The sequence below is a fragment of the Artibeus jamaicensis genome, unplaced genomic scaffold (genome assembly GCF_021234435.1).
Source record: "Artibeus jamaicensis isolate MK-2021 breed Jamaican fruit bat unplaced genomic scaffold, CSHL_Jam_final scaffold_847, whole genome shotgun sequence".
Lineage (NCBI taxonomy): Eukaryota > Metazoa > Chordata > Mammalia > Chiroptera > Phyllostomidae > Artibeus > Artibeus jamaicensis.
The window spans coordinates 20304696-20319842 of NW_026522057.1; the positions used below are offsets into that span (position 1 = coordinate 20304696).

The 15147-nt window shown below is 43.3% G+C and overlaps 1 long non-coding RNA gene across 1 annotated transcript in view; it reads left to right on the plus strand.

Annotated features, from left to right (window-relative positions):
- Positions 1-15147, plus strand: part of LOC119045388 (uncharacterized) — a 37596-nt gene that overhangs the window by 17179 nt on the left and 5270 nt on the right. The window contains exon 3 of the long non-coding RNA XR_005081775.2: positions 13659-13880. This is a non-coding gene — a long non-coding RNA (uncharacterized LOC119045388). The remainder of the gene's footprint in view (positions 1-13658; positions 13881-15147) is intronic.

A 15147-nucleotide genomic window follows, 5' to 3' on the forward strand; every position in this document is an offset into this window, starting at 1 on the left:
TGCCCGGCCATCCAATACGATGGCCAGTAGCCAGATGTGGCTACTGAGCACTTGCAATGTGGCTAAGGCCAAACTGAGGTATGTCATAAGTGCAAAATACATACCAGGTTTTAAAGATTTAGGATAAAAAAGAAAGTAAAATATTTTGTTAATAATTTTTATACTACACATTGAAGTGATATGATGGATGTATAGACTTAAGTAAAATTGTTATTAACATTGATTTCTTCTGTTTCTTTTTACTGGCATTAATGTGGCCAAGAAAACTTTAAGTTATGAAGGTGGTTTGTGTTCTATTTCTATTGGAGAATGCTGTTCTAGACTTGCAGTTCTGTGAGCCAGGAAAATCTCATGATGCGCTCACCTGCAGGGCTGTATGACTTTTAAAAATGCTCTACAATAGGTAATTCTTGAGGCTTACGACAGCAAGTTCTCACCCTTTTGGCTGGAAGTAGAGGTGAAAAATTGGACATTTTAATGGAAAATTTTACACATACATAAAAGTAGAGAAAATAACATAATGATTCCCCCTAACCACCAAGCCCCAGCACCAACAGATATCAAAATACGGAAGACCCGGTTTCCTCTCTACCTCCCACAATGTGCTGGGTTGTCCTAAAACAGAGCTCAGATGTCAAGCCCTTCCATTTGTGGGTGCCTCATTATGCATTTCTAAGAGACAAAACCTCTTGTTTGAGAAAATATAACTAGAACAGCACTACCACATTAAAAAAAAAATTCTTACTATCAACTAACTTCTATGTTCAGATTTCCCTGATTCATCAATATCTCTTTTAACTGATTCATTCAAATCAGTATCCAAATGAGATTCACACATCACATTTGGCTGACATGCCTCCTAAATCCTTTCCATCTATCACTGGTCCCCTATTTTATGCCATTAATTTGTCTTGACTGGGTTAGTTAGATCAGCTCATTCCACATGTGTGTTTTCACACGCTCCCCCCCCCGTTGTTCACAGGAACTGATCATTAGATCTAGAAGACTGATGAGATTCAATCAGTTCTATTTTTTGGCAAGCGTACTTTATTGGTTGTGCTCTCTGTGCTGGATAATTTTATGTGTCAACCGGGAGGGCATTTTAAAAAAAGGTTTTATTTATTTTTAGAGAGAGGGGTAGGGAGGGGGAAAAAGAGGGAGAGAAACACTGATGTGAGAGAGAAACATCCATTGGTGGCCTCTGGCACATGCCCAGCCTACAGACCGAACCCACAACCCAGGCATGGGCCCTGACTGGGCATTAAATCGGTGACCTTTTGCTTTGTGGGATGATGCCCAACCAACTGAGCCATGGTGGTCAGGGCAGAAGGGCATTTTTGGATGAGATTGACATTTAAATCTTTGAGTAAGCAGATTGCCCTCCATACTGTGGCTGTGCCTCACCCAGTCAGTTGAAGGCCTGAACAGAACAAAGAGACCAGCCAGTCCAAGCAAGGGTGAATTCTTCAGCAGACTGCGTTTGCCTGGACGCTCCCCTGGGTCTCCAGCCTCCCCATTGGCTTTCCTAAGTCTCCTGCCTCCTGGCTCATACTACAGATTTGGGACTTGCTAACCTTGATCATTGTGAGAGCCAACACCTTATAGTAAATAAATCAGTCCTGTTGGTTCTGTTTGTCTGAGGAAACCTGATCAATACTGTGTTGTAATTAATTTTTAAATAAAATGTTTTTTTCTATACTAAAAAGAACACTTGCATATCAAAACCCCCTCTAAGACAACCACTGGTAACATATTGGTATATTTCCTTTCTACCTTTAAAAAATATTTTTATATAGTTGAGATATCTATATATGATTTTGTCTGCTGCTTTCAAATTTAACATTATAACAAATTGCATTTCCACATATTACAAACCTTATAAACATTACTCTTCTTTTCTGATGATAAAATAAAATAATACTTATTACTAAAACATTTAAAACCAAAAAAAGTGTATGGAATAAATGAAAAGTCTCCTATAATCCTACCACAGATTAATAATATTTTTAAAATATAAGTTCTGGCTGGCGTAGCTCAATGGATTGAGCACGGGCCTGCGAACCACACCATCGCGGTTCGATTCCCAGTCAGAGCACATGCCTGGGTTGCAGGCCAGTTCCCAGCAGGGGACGCATGAGAGGCAACCATACATTGATGTTTCTCTCCTTCCCCTGTAAAGATAAATAAATAAAATTTAAAAATATATATATTCTAGCCTGTTTTCTCTTAAAGTACATCATTATGATAATAAATTCATTCTAGTTTTTTTTTTTTACTTTACAATCCCATTAAATATTCTTCAAAATCTGTTTAGATGGCTTCACAATAAAGTATCATATGCATTTATGGTTTCTTTCATATACTTATTATCCTATTTTGAACTGTAAATATAATTTTAAACTATAGCAGTATAACATAAGCAGAGTTTCCATAAAATAATTCATCATCGCTCTCTGGTTGGACATTTAGGAAGCCCTAGAAAATAGTAAAAATATCAAGTGATTTCTCCTCTTCATCAGTTTCCTGCAAAAACTGGTCCATCTGGCCCTGACCAGTGTGGCTCAGTTGGTTGGGCATCACTCTGCAAAGCAAAAGATCACCAGTTCAATTCCCAGTCGGTGCACATGCCTGGGTTGTTGACCTGGTCCCCAGTCTGGGTGTGTGCAAAAGGCAACAGACTGATGAGTCACTCTCTCATCAGTGTTTCCCTCTTTCTCCCTCCCTTTCCTTCTCTCTAAAAGTAAATAAATAAAAACTTTAAAAAACTGATCCGTTTGTCCATTTTCCCCTCCTGATCCAGCACTCTATACTTGCTTAGCTACATTTGTCTTAGTATATAGGATGCATGCACAATAATAGTGGGAGGTAAGTTGAATGCTTGCCTGAAAATCTTGGATCTTAGACTTCACTTTATGGGGAATGAACAAAGATTTCTGAAAAACAGAGCAGGTCGGGTCTGATTTTCAGAAAGATCACTCTGGTAGGAAATGAACAGTAGCTGCTGACAGGAAGTGATAAAGGCAGGAAGTCTAGGTAAGAAATTTTTCTTAAAGTTCAGGAGAGAGTTAATGAAGAGAACAGTGAAGACAGAAAAGAGAAGACGAGAGAAAGAACTTGCAGAAAAGGAGTAAACAAAGCTTGGTCATCAAAGAGGAGAAAGGAATGTGTAGAGAGGCCACTGGTACTGAGGATGGGGAAGCCATTTAAGTGAAACCCTGCCCTCATGCCCGGCAACCCTGAAAGGACAGCAGGCAGAGTCCACTGCCAGGAAGCTCCTGTCTTATTACAGGCAACCAATCACAGACATCCTCAAAGTCAAGAGGGCGGTATAAAACATCTTAACTGGCCCTGGTTGGTGTAGCTCACTGGATTGAGCACAGGCCTGCCAACCAAGGGATCTCGGTTCAGTTCATAGTCAGGGCATATGCCTGGGTTGCAGGCCCGTTCCTAGTGGGGGACCCACGAGAGGCAACCATACATTGACATTTCTCTCCCTCTCTCCTTCCCTTCCTCTCTAAAGATAAAAAAAAAAAATGTCTTAACTATCCCTGTGCTCCCTGCATAGACACCTTCTCCCACACTTGGCCTCCCTCTTTCATTTTCTACTCCCCTCTCCTCTCCTTAGGGCCTCTGGTCCATCCAGACCCAGCCCCTTGTGACTGAGGCCAAAGGGACTTATTTCTGTCTTACCAATATGAGTAGGTTCCTGTAGATCTTTTCAACATCATCACGTTAAAAGATCTGCCTTCTCATCTCCTTCCAGGGTTGAGAATGAGGGGATGCAGGGCCCAGGAAAACCCATCCTGCCATATAACCAACAGAGGAAACATGTACAGGGTCAGGTTCAAAATCCACACAGGTCTCATCTGCCACAGTCAAGAAGGGAGGTGGGGTTGGGCACTGGGTGGAGTGTTCTGAGCAGATGATGTCAATTGTGGTGACTGGAGCAGCAATGGGAGCAATGCTCTTGAATCTCAGTATTTCCAACTATTATGTGGCCTGTGTATTACCAGTATCATTGTAAGACTAAGTTCTGCTTTCTGATCCAAGCAGTTGGCATCTTCTTTGCCAGGAGGCCATGTCTGGGGGTCCTCGGTCAGGTCCCCACTTTGCTTCCTTCTTCACGAAGGTGTCTATTGGTGAGAACCTCTTTTTGTCTGATTCAAGTTTCCACGTGGCAGGAGGTTTACCATAGTGACATCTCAAGCTGCTCTTGGTTGCTCCTCTTACTGTTTTCCAGTGGAGTAGTTATGGAGTGGGTTTGGGAAAAGGAACTGGGCATGCTCAGCTCAGTGACTTCCTTTCTGTCTTCTGACAACACATTTGTTCCTGCCTCTTCACCTGAAGCCCTACAGGGGCGGGTCCAGGGCTAGTCAACCTAATTTTGGGGTGAGAAATCAGAAGTCCCCTTAGTGATATACCTAAAGCCAACTTCTCCATAATCAGCTTATTTGGTAATAAAATTATATTTTAATCTCTCCCTACTTGATTCCTGCATCTTCCCTTCATTTTGTTCCAAATTCAAGTGGGAAAAACACACATTATTTATTGAGCTATCCCCAGACCCGAACAGTCCCAGTAGAGACATATCTAAGACACTTACAATCAAATCAGAGAGCTGGACCTCCCAATAAATAGGAATAACACATAATTCATTTCAAGTCCAACAACAGAGAAAACACACGATTCATTATAAGTCTAGCAATGAAGTGATGGGATTTAAAAAAAAAAGATGTGTTCTTCCAGTCTGTAGCTAAAATATTTACACAGGGCCCTGGCGATATGCGGGCGGGAGTTTACAGAGCACAGCCCGTTCAAACCAAACAGTTGCTCCGTTCCTGGTTTTGGAAACCCGTCAAGAAATCAGTGTTTACTTAGACAACTTGGGCCCTGAGCGGCTCTTGAGTAGGCTGGATTCAATCCAAAGAGAAGCCATGGCCCAGGAACATTCTTCCTTCTCCCCTGAACATTGAAACGTGGACCTCTCAGCTCTCCAGGGCCCTCTGGAGGGCATTGGGTCCAGGCTCTGGTCCACTGTCCAGTCCCCAGGCTGGACTGCGTAGACTGTTCTGCATTAGAATTGGCCCCTTGGCACCTCGCTTAATGAGTAATACTGTGTCTTATTCATTGAACTTGCAAAAAGAGAGTGTAGGTTTCAGGGCAAAGGATTTGATGTGTAATACGTGGATGACTTGAACTAGTCTGGAGCATTATGTAGGGGCTGGGCCATCTGTGGGAAACAGACCACAGAGAAACTAGAAATATCAAGTGTGGGACAGGAAACAAGGCCTGCTACTTCCACCCAAAGTAGAAAAGTGAGCCGATGTTACTGAAAAACGAGTGTGCAGCTCAACAGTAAAGCTCAAGCCACCGTTCTGAGGCCCTCGATAAGATAGTAGCAATTGTTATTATTCTCACGGTGGAGCTACGGAAAATCAATGAGATCAGCCTGCAGGGAGGCCCGGTGGGAATTATAATAATGTGGTTAAAGCAGTGAATAGCAATTATTTCAGTCTGCTCCGTCCTTTTTTCTGTTTGGCAACTGCCTTTTCCTGATCTTAGGTAGTTTTAATGGGACAGTCAGTCACTGTCCCTGCTAGCACAGCGGTGGACAATGACTTAGGCCTGGTCGATCATGGTACCGATCTTTTCTTTCATCATGATTGCTACCCAGACAGGGCCAATCAGAATCCTCCCCTGAGATTTGGAATTCTCCATGAGGTTCATTGGCAAAATAGAATGAGCAGGAGCTTTGGCATGTGAAGGCCTGAATTCTGACTTACCAGGTCGGGCAAGTTTGGTTCTCCTTCTTGAGTCTCAATGTTTTCATCTTAGCCTACAGAGGAGTCAAACCTACCTTTCAGGGTTGTGATGATTTAGAGATAAAATATACATAGTAGACATCAGTGAATGGCTCCTGTTGGTAGCATTAATTATAAAAGAGAGTAGTCTAATTAATTGTCCCCACTCTCCCACCCTGCCTAGTCAATCTTCAGGCTGTAGAGCACTTTTAATTAACTGTAATCGGGAGATCCACCTTTTAGGAGGGAGGGGTCATCTTTCATTCTCTGTGGCCCTTGAGATCTCTGGAGAGTAGAGATGAGATCAGACAGTAAAATCTTAGAATGGAATAGTCACTGTCAAGGCAATTCACTGATAACAACTGCTGGGGAATCCTTTCCCCGGAGTTGAAGAAATTATCTTCAGTCTGGAAGCTAGATCAGTGCTGTCCAATAGAACTTTTTGCTGTGATAGAGACATTCCATACATGCGCTACGCATCACAGTAGCCACTAGTCACATGTGGCTACTGAGCACTTTGCATATGGTCAGTGAAACGGAAGAACTGAATTATTTGTTTAAATTAATTGAGATGTAAATATCCACATGTGGCCATGGCTTTATTGGACAGAGCAGCCCTAGAGGGAAGCGTGGTGTTAGCAGACAGACACAGAAGCCGGTAAGAGTAACACCCAGTGCTGGCCCAGGCAGGAACTCGCGCAGGAAAGGCTGTGGGTGAGAAGCAGGCGGGTGTGCACGGGGGAGCAGTTGCTAAAGGAAAGTCATCTGTCCGGGTGGTGATTTAAAGCAATGCACGCTGGTTTGTGTGCACCGTGTGCGGATCTGCAGGAATTCTGAGAGGGGTGTCTTAGAATTGTTTTCAAATGTTTCAATTGCAAAGTAACCTTCAACTGCATCACAGAAAGACTGTTAACTAGAAGAGGAAAAAATCCCTCCAAAACCTACCACACAGTTATGATCATATTTATATATTTTCTTTGTCTTACACACATGCGCGTTTATACTTCACATGCACATTTGTAAATTGTAATCTCGTGGATATATATTTTGCATGTTACATTTTCCATTTATCATAAGTACTTGTATGTGTCATCATTTTCTTTTGTATCATTTTCAAGAATTGCAAAATATTCCACTGGATATTCTACTGGATATACTCGATATAATGCATATGCCCATCCACCCATTTTTGTATTCTTTTGGATGTTTCCACTTTCCCTCAGCAGGATGCTGGGATAGGCAGCCTAGTTCACATGACTCCGCCCCACCTGGGGCGCCATTCTTTTTGTAGCAGAAGGAGTATGAGCTTCGAAGGCAGGCAGACCCGCATTTAAATCCTGGGCGGTCACCACCTAGTAGCTATATGACCTCTGACAAGATCACTTATCTCCTCAGGTTTCAACTTTTTCATCTATACCATGGGAATGATAACATCTGCTTTTCCAGGTTGTCAAGACTGGACATTTGTAAATCACTTCCCACGCTGCCCAGGGCCAAGAAGATGCTCAATGAGTTACAGTGAACACTGTTATAATTATTTTTATACTTATTATTTTTAGGAAGTTCAGTTACCAGTAGTCTTTACAGTTTAGTCAGAGTTCCTAGGGCCTCTGATTTTGAGAAATTTCTGACTTGTTTACGCTAGTGACTCTAATGGTCCCTCTAGATTGGACCAGAATCCCCTTGGCTTAGACACTGGGAGACTGAGGGCCCCTAAGCATTAAAGAAGTGGGGGGCAACCCGGGGAAGCTTCAGAACGGACTGGGGAGGTGGGCAAGGGGAGGGTTGTACCCGATCACACCTCCCTGCTTTACAAACTATAAAGCCCTGGACGATTGTAATTTATTTTTATCACTATTTTTATTGACTTTATTTGGGTGACATTGATTAACAAAATTATACAGGTTTCAGGCATACAGTTCTATAACCCATCATCTCTATACTGCATTGTGTGTTCACCATCTCAGATCAAATCTCCTTTTATCACCATTTATCCCTCCTGTGCTCTCTTGGTTGTGATTTCTTATTTGTAATTTGTTAGGAGACCCTCTGGAGTTCCTCAGCTCACTCCCTGGAGATTTCTGGTACAAAACTCTTCCAGAAGGTCAGTGAGTTCATTGACCAAGTGCACTTGACATACATGGGTTGAGCACCTACTGCATGGTGGGGAAGGTGCTGGAGACTCAGCAGTGAACACCACCGACAAATTACCCTCAAAGAGGATACATTTTTACATGGGAAGACTGACAGATAAAAGCAAACAAATATTAATGTGCCTTGAAGTGGTCAGATGTGCTGGGAAGGAAAACAAAACAGGGTAAGGGGTTGAGTGCGATTTTTTTGCCCAATGGTCAGAGAAGGAGGTCTGGCGACGGGTGTGTTTGCCGCTTGCGTTCAGATCGGTAAGCATGCACTCTTCGGAGGGACAGGCCCCAGGATCTTGTTCATCCCCGTAGCTCCAGAAGGATGTCATGGTTCCTGAGTAGGTTCTCAATAAATCTTTGTTGAATGAGCAAATACACAACAGCCGTTGTCTCAGACCTGCTGGAGAAATGTCCACTTTAGGACAGGCATGGGATCTGGGATCCTGCTCCTATCAGCTGCCACTGATGGAGAACTGTGTGCTGGGCACTGCTCCAGCCTCTGCGGCTGCCGAACAGCCCCTTCCCTTGAGGATCTGCGCTAGAGATGATGGTGACATTTGCAATTTAGCTGTCTAGAGGAGAAGGGGGCACAGAGAAGCAGGGAAGAGCGAGGGGCTCAGTGCAAAGTGGAACAGTTTCGGGGCCCGGAAGGAGTTCAGCAAGTGGATTGCCTGACATTTTTTTCTTGGTGCAAAAAATAACTAGTTCTGCTTTTTTGGACTGGGGCTCGCTGAGTCAGGGGTTCAAAGAGAATAGCATGAGGATAGGAGTGGCAGATGTCGTCTGCAGCAGATGGTGATGCCCCAGAGACAGACCATGGCCTTGAAGATGCTTCCCTCCACCCTCTCTGGGCCAGGAATCAAGGTCAGGGGCAGACAACCAAGCTCAGTTCCCTGGGGTACCGATCCCAGCCTCTCGACCAGGCCAGCCATTCCCGAAAACGTCACCCTTGTTCCACCCTTGGACGCCACACCAGACTCAGCAGAGTCTCAGAGGCCAAGGGTGTGAGGAGAATCATCCCAGCATCTGTTATGAACCATGATTTCCATTCTTTTGGCCGAGCTTTTCTCTCAGCTCCAAAGATGCTGGGTCAGGCCTTTGTTCAGCCCCACAAGAGAAGGAGATGATTATTAAAAGAGCAGATTTTGCATTCCATATTTACCCCAGATGACATTGACTTCTTCCCTAAAATAGCGCCAGATCTCCTGGGTGGAGCTTACTGGTTCCTTTTCATCTTTGTTATTTTGCAACTGTTTACAGAGACCATCACCATAGTGATATTATCAGAGTGGGTCAAATGAGACTCCAAACTCTTAGGTTGTCCTAGGTTTTTTTCCTTTGTACCTCAGAACATGACTTTTTCACCCCAAACCAGCTCTTCCATTTCTTCACAAGCACTTCAGTTCTCAGCTCCCAAGTCAGCAGCCGTCCGACTGATTTCCCTGCAGTTGCAAACCACAGAGGTGGTCCACACTGGGATGAGGAACAGAGGGCTCGGGCTGAGTTTCCAAACTGGAAACAGCACTTACCAGAAATCTCCGTTCCTCCAGATAAAACTCAGGCTAGAGTTTCAGGGTGTTAACAGAGGCACTAGATGAACTAAGAATCTAAAGGACTGTTAGTGTTTGGACCAAGAAACGTGCGTGCAGAGTTCAACAAATAAACACAGCTGGCGTGGGGCAAGCCTGTCGCAGACAATTATCTTCCTGATTATTTTTTTGTCCATAATCATCATCTTGGACAAAAGCCTTTATTGTAGCATTCTCCTACGCTGCTGGTGGGTTGTGAGTCTGTGTGACTTTTTAATCGAAAACTTGGCAATGGGTAGGAATGGCCTCAACAACGTGCTCTTCCTTTGATGTAAACTTCTACCGGCGAGTTCGAAGAACATAATTAGGGATGTGAGTAGAGAAATACACACACGAAGGTGTTCATTGCTAAGGATGGTGAAACACAGGAAATAACCTATCTGTACAACATTAGGGGATTGCTTTAAAAAATCATAATTGAGCCATAGAGTGCATAATAAGCCACCATTAAAAATTACGCCAGAGGAGGATTTTTTTTTTTTTAGAATTTCCTCCATTAAAAAAAAGATTTTATTTATTTATTTTTAGACAGAGGGGAAGGGAAGGAGAAAGAGAGGGAGAGAAACATCAATGTGTGGTTTGCCTCTTGTGTGCCTCCTACTGGGGACCTGGCCTGCAACCCAGGCATGTGCCCTGCCTGGGAATTGAACCAGCAACTCTTTGGTTCGTAGGCCCACACTCAATCCGCTGAGCCACACCAGCCAGGGCCAGGAGAGAATCTTTAATAATGTGTCAAATATTCATGTGTTATTAGGCAGGAAAAAGCAGGTTACAAAAATATGTACACAGTATGATCCTATTCTTATAAAACGTGTATAGACATACAAATGAAAAAGATTAGGGTAGGTTCTGAGAATAGAGGTGATTATTTCTTGGGTATTTCTCTTTTCATGTGTTTTATCTATAACATTTTCACAATAGGGATATATTTCTGTAGTCCTGTTTAAAATGCTATTTTTAAGAATAATAAGCTGTCATGTCTTTTATAATCATCTCTCTGACAGTCCTTGCGGACAGAAATAGAATCTTATTCTAGGAGCTTCCCTGCATAAAGCACATAAGATTTAAAGTGTGCCCTGGCTAGTGTGGCTCAGTGGATTGAGCACTGGCCTGTGAACCAAAGGATCACTGGTTCGATTCCCAGTCAGGGCACATGTCCGAGGTGCAAGCAGGATCCCTGGTTGGGCTTCTGTGAGAGGCAACCAACTGACGTTTCTCTCACACATTGATATTTCTCTCCCTCTCTTTCTCCCTCCCTTCCCCTCTCTCTAAAAATAAATAAATAATCTTAGAAAAAAAGAAAAAAGGACAGTGAAGGAGTCTATGGCCATACCACCCTGAACTAGCCCGATCTCACCTGGTCTTGGAAGAACGGAGAAGATTGTTGGGGGGGGGCACCTGCTTATTGCTTATCTTATTTAAATCTCTTAACAGTCCTATTGTGGTAGGTATCACACCCCCCCTTGTATAGATGTGGAAATAGGATATGGAGGTTCGGTCACATGCCTTCTTGACATTGCAGGGAGAAAAAAAGATGCACATGTTCAGCTGGAAGAAGCATAGATCCCAGTTTAGGGCTGGAAGGGCTGTGATAGGAAGGAAAGAGGGGATGGAGACGGAAGCCCTGTACACTAACGGCGTGGTCCCAAAAGTCTTTTACCAGACTGGCGAGACATTTAGGTTGCCGGCTGGAGAAAATCATGACAATTTTAACTACCCTCCTTTGAGTATTTGAGGATGATGTTGATATAAAAATGAGGATTACAGGGTATCATTATATTCAGCCTCACTGGCCTGTGGGACGTGGTGGAAGTTACAGCAAAAATGTGCCAGAGAGTAAATTACACAGAACCCTAGAGTCTATCCTCATTATGATCATCACTCAAAATATCTGAGCATCTCTTTGTTTGAGGTAACATGGAGGGGTAAAGAAAGCAAAGGCTTTGGGATCAGACAGACCTCCGTTCACACTCTGGCTCACCATCCATGTAGCTGTGAGATCTTTGATCAGCCTCGCAGGCTCTTCTTGAGATATCTGTGGAACCCTCACACTTCTGTGGAAATCTTGCTTTTAGGGACCATCTCAAACATTTCCTGATATGTTGGGAACTGTCTGGGGGAGCTCTGCAGACCTGTGTCAATCAGGACAAGGCAAGCTGCTGAAACAAGAAATCCCCAGCCCTTAGTAGCTCACTATTACAGTAATACGGGTCTACTTGCTCAATGAGACATGGTTCCGTCGGATGTTTTCAGTGGACTGTCCTGGCAGGGGATTCAAGCTTCTTCCATTTTGGAGTGTTCCCTTGGGTCCTCTGCTGGCTGAGAGAAAGGGAGGGCATCTGACCACTACGCTGGACGTGACACATGACATTTCCTCCCACATTCCATTGGTCAAATTCCAGCCACACAACCACAACCTAACTGAGGGGAGACTGGAAACTCTGGATTATGCTTATGCCCAGTCAGAGGGTGAAGGCGTGGCCTGTCGGTGCCTCATGCCTGCAGCAGTCACAGGTAGCCTGGGGCAGAGAGCAAAAGACCATCCAGATAAAGCCCCACAAAACCTCAAGGGCAGTGTGTGGCCATGGCGCCCAACCGAGAGATCTTTGGCGATCAGTTTGTTCTTGACACATAAAAGTTTTAAACTGGGCCAGACCTTACAGGATTTAGGGTCAAGTATGTCTGATCCTGTCTGGCAGTTTTAAGTTGTTAATTAGGCAACACTGATGAATATCAGCAATGGGTTCCATGACTACTAGCATTGCTTGGGGCCTCTGTGCTGAATCTCCTTGACCCACGTGCCCTCCACTCTCCCCCACCTGCCTACCTGCATCTTAATGATTCTTAATCATTAAGACTCATTAGTGCATCTCACCTGCATCTTAAATGAATCTTAATGATTCATTTTCCCCACTTACAGTCATGTTACCTGCTGGACAAGGTACTTGCCATCACTTCCCTGCCTTTGACATCTGCTTTCCTTTTTGACCAAAATCTGGAGTCTTTCTGACTATAGTCACATTGATTGCTGTAGATAAAGAGATCACCGGGGCCAGCCTGGTCCTGGAAGGTAACAGTCTTAACAAAGGTCCTCTTTTGCTACACATTCCATTGGTTTGTGTGAACACAAAAAATTAAAGCTAATATTTGCATTTAATTATTCAGAAGGATTGAAGCTTATGTAGTAGAGAGAATGCCATTTTCTTTCAAAAAAATTAAAGGTCTATGTGAGTTTAAATAATACCTTATTACTCAAATCTTTTTTTTTAATCCTTATCTTTGGAAAAGCACTTTCCTTCATTGAATCAAATCCAGTTCATCCATTTTTCTAACTAGAGCTTTTTGTATCCTGTCTAAGAAACCTTTGTCTACCCAATGTCATGAAGATTTCTTCCCTCATGTTTCCTTCTAGAAGTTTTGTAATTTTAGTTTTTATGTTTAGGTCTGTGATCCATTTAGAGTTAGGGTTTATACATGGTAGGAGGTAAGGGTCAAGATTCATTTTTTTCTAAATGGACCTTCAGTTGTTCTAATGCCATATATTGAAAGCACTGTTCATACAAAAAGGTATGTGACTGTATCTGTGTGGGTCTATTTTTGGACTATTTTGGGCCATTGATCTGTGTCTATTCTTATGCCGATATCACATTGTTTACATGTTTGCAGCTTAATAGTAAGTCTTGAAATCAGGTAGTGTAGGTCCTCTGCCCTTTTCCTTTCTTTTTCAAGATTCTAAGATCTTTGCATTTCCATATCCATATATATACACACACGTATATACACATATACATATGTGCATATATACATACATACATATATTTAAATTAGGTTGTCAATTTCCACAAAACAAATTTGCTGGTGTTTTAAATTGCATTGCATTGAATCCGTAGGTCGTTTGGGGGAGATTGAACATCTTTACCATGTTGAGTCTTCCAAACCACCAAAAGCGTACATCTATTTAGATCTTTAGTTTCTCTCTGCAATGTTTTCTAGTTTTCAAAGTACATAAGACTTGTGCATCTTTCATTAAATGTACCCCTAAGTATTTTATGCTTTTTGATGTTAATGCAAGTGGTATTTTTAAACTTTTTGTAATTGTTCGTTGCTCTGATCTTTTATTCCAGCCTTTCATCAGACTCGTCTTCAAGTCTTCCCACTTTTCAGCTCCGATGTCAGTTCTGCATCTAGTTGAAATTCCTTTGCAACATTGCGATGTCTGATTGGAATGAGGGATGAACACTTGGGAGGAGTCAAGAATGGCCCAGGTCTGCATCCTGGATGAGTGTTTTTGGAGTTTCTCTGGCTCACCACTTGACAGGCATCATTCATAGACTATCATATTCCAGGTACTATGCTAATTGCTAGTAATATGACTCACAGCCACTGCCTCAAGGGGCCCAGAGAGCAATCAGGGCAAATCACAAGTGAAAAAGCGATTCGATAAGATGTACTCAGTACAGGGTTTCTGTGGGAATACGGAGCAGGCCCCACACAACTTCTGAGGGGGTTGAAAGAGAATGCTACAAGGAGGAGGAGGCGATGATTCTTCTGAATCTGAAAGGTCAGCCTTAAACAGCTTGCAGAGACCGGCCCCAGCCTGGTGGGCGGTTGGCTGGCCAGCTTAATAAACTAAACATGAATTCCCCCAAATATGCATATAAAACCTCCAACAGCTGGCCCACATGTGAGAGGCCTTTCTGTAACTCTGAGCAAGACCCCACAGATGGTCAGGATGCAAATACTTTTGGTCCAGCAGGAGGCAGCTGCAAGTTTTCCCAGGTACCTATTAGAAAAGCAAAAACAAAGCCCTGAGATGACAGTGTCTAACCTCAGACTAAAGCATCCTCCTGGCACTGAAGACTTGGGGCATGTGTTCAAACCAAGTGCATTGCTAGTGGTCTGTCTACCTCCCCCTTCCTGCTGCATGTTCTTTCAAGATGCTGCGGGGTGGAAAAAGTTGATCCAAGCTGTCTAGCCAAGGCTGCCTCTTCTACAAACCACACAGTGTTCTGTCTTCAAAGGAAATCAGCATTTTTTTTGCCTGTATTCATCCCTGCTTAGGGTTCCAATAACTAGAAACTTCTGAGACCCAAAGGAGACTGTTTCATTAATTTGCATGAGTTTGCCCAGAATGCATGCCTGTAATAACCGTGTGTGTGTGTTTTAATATTTTATTTTGAGAGATAGAGGAAGGAGAGGGAGAGAATATTGATGTGAAAGAGAAATTTGTTGGTTGACTCTTATCTGCACCCTGGGTAAAGGACCAAACATGCAACCCAGGCACATGTCCTGACCAGGAATTGAACCAGTGACCTTTTACTCTGTGGGACTGCGCCCAACCAACTGAGCCACACTGGTAAGGTCTGTTATGGCCATGTGTTTTGGGTTTCCCCCCCCTACTCTTCAACATGTCTTTCTCCTCCTTTTGGTTATAGTACCCTGATTTCCCATTAGGAAGGAAACAGCTCCCCTCCCCCATCAGCAGGTCCTCAATCTTTGCCAGTTACATGGGTGGGTTCCTAAGCGAGACCTGCTGGTAAACGACATCATGAGCATGAGTGAGATTGTCTAAGGAGAAAGCACAAAGCGGAAGGAGGGGGGATGCCATGATTG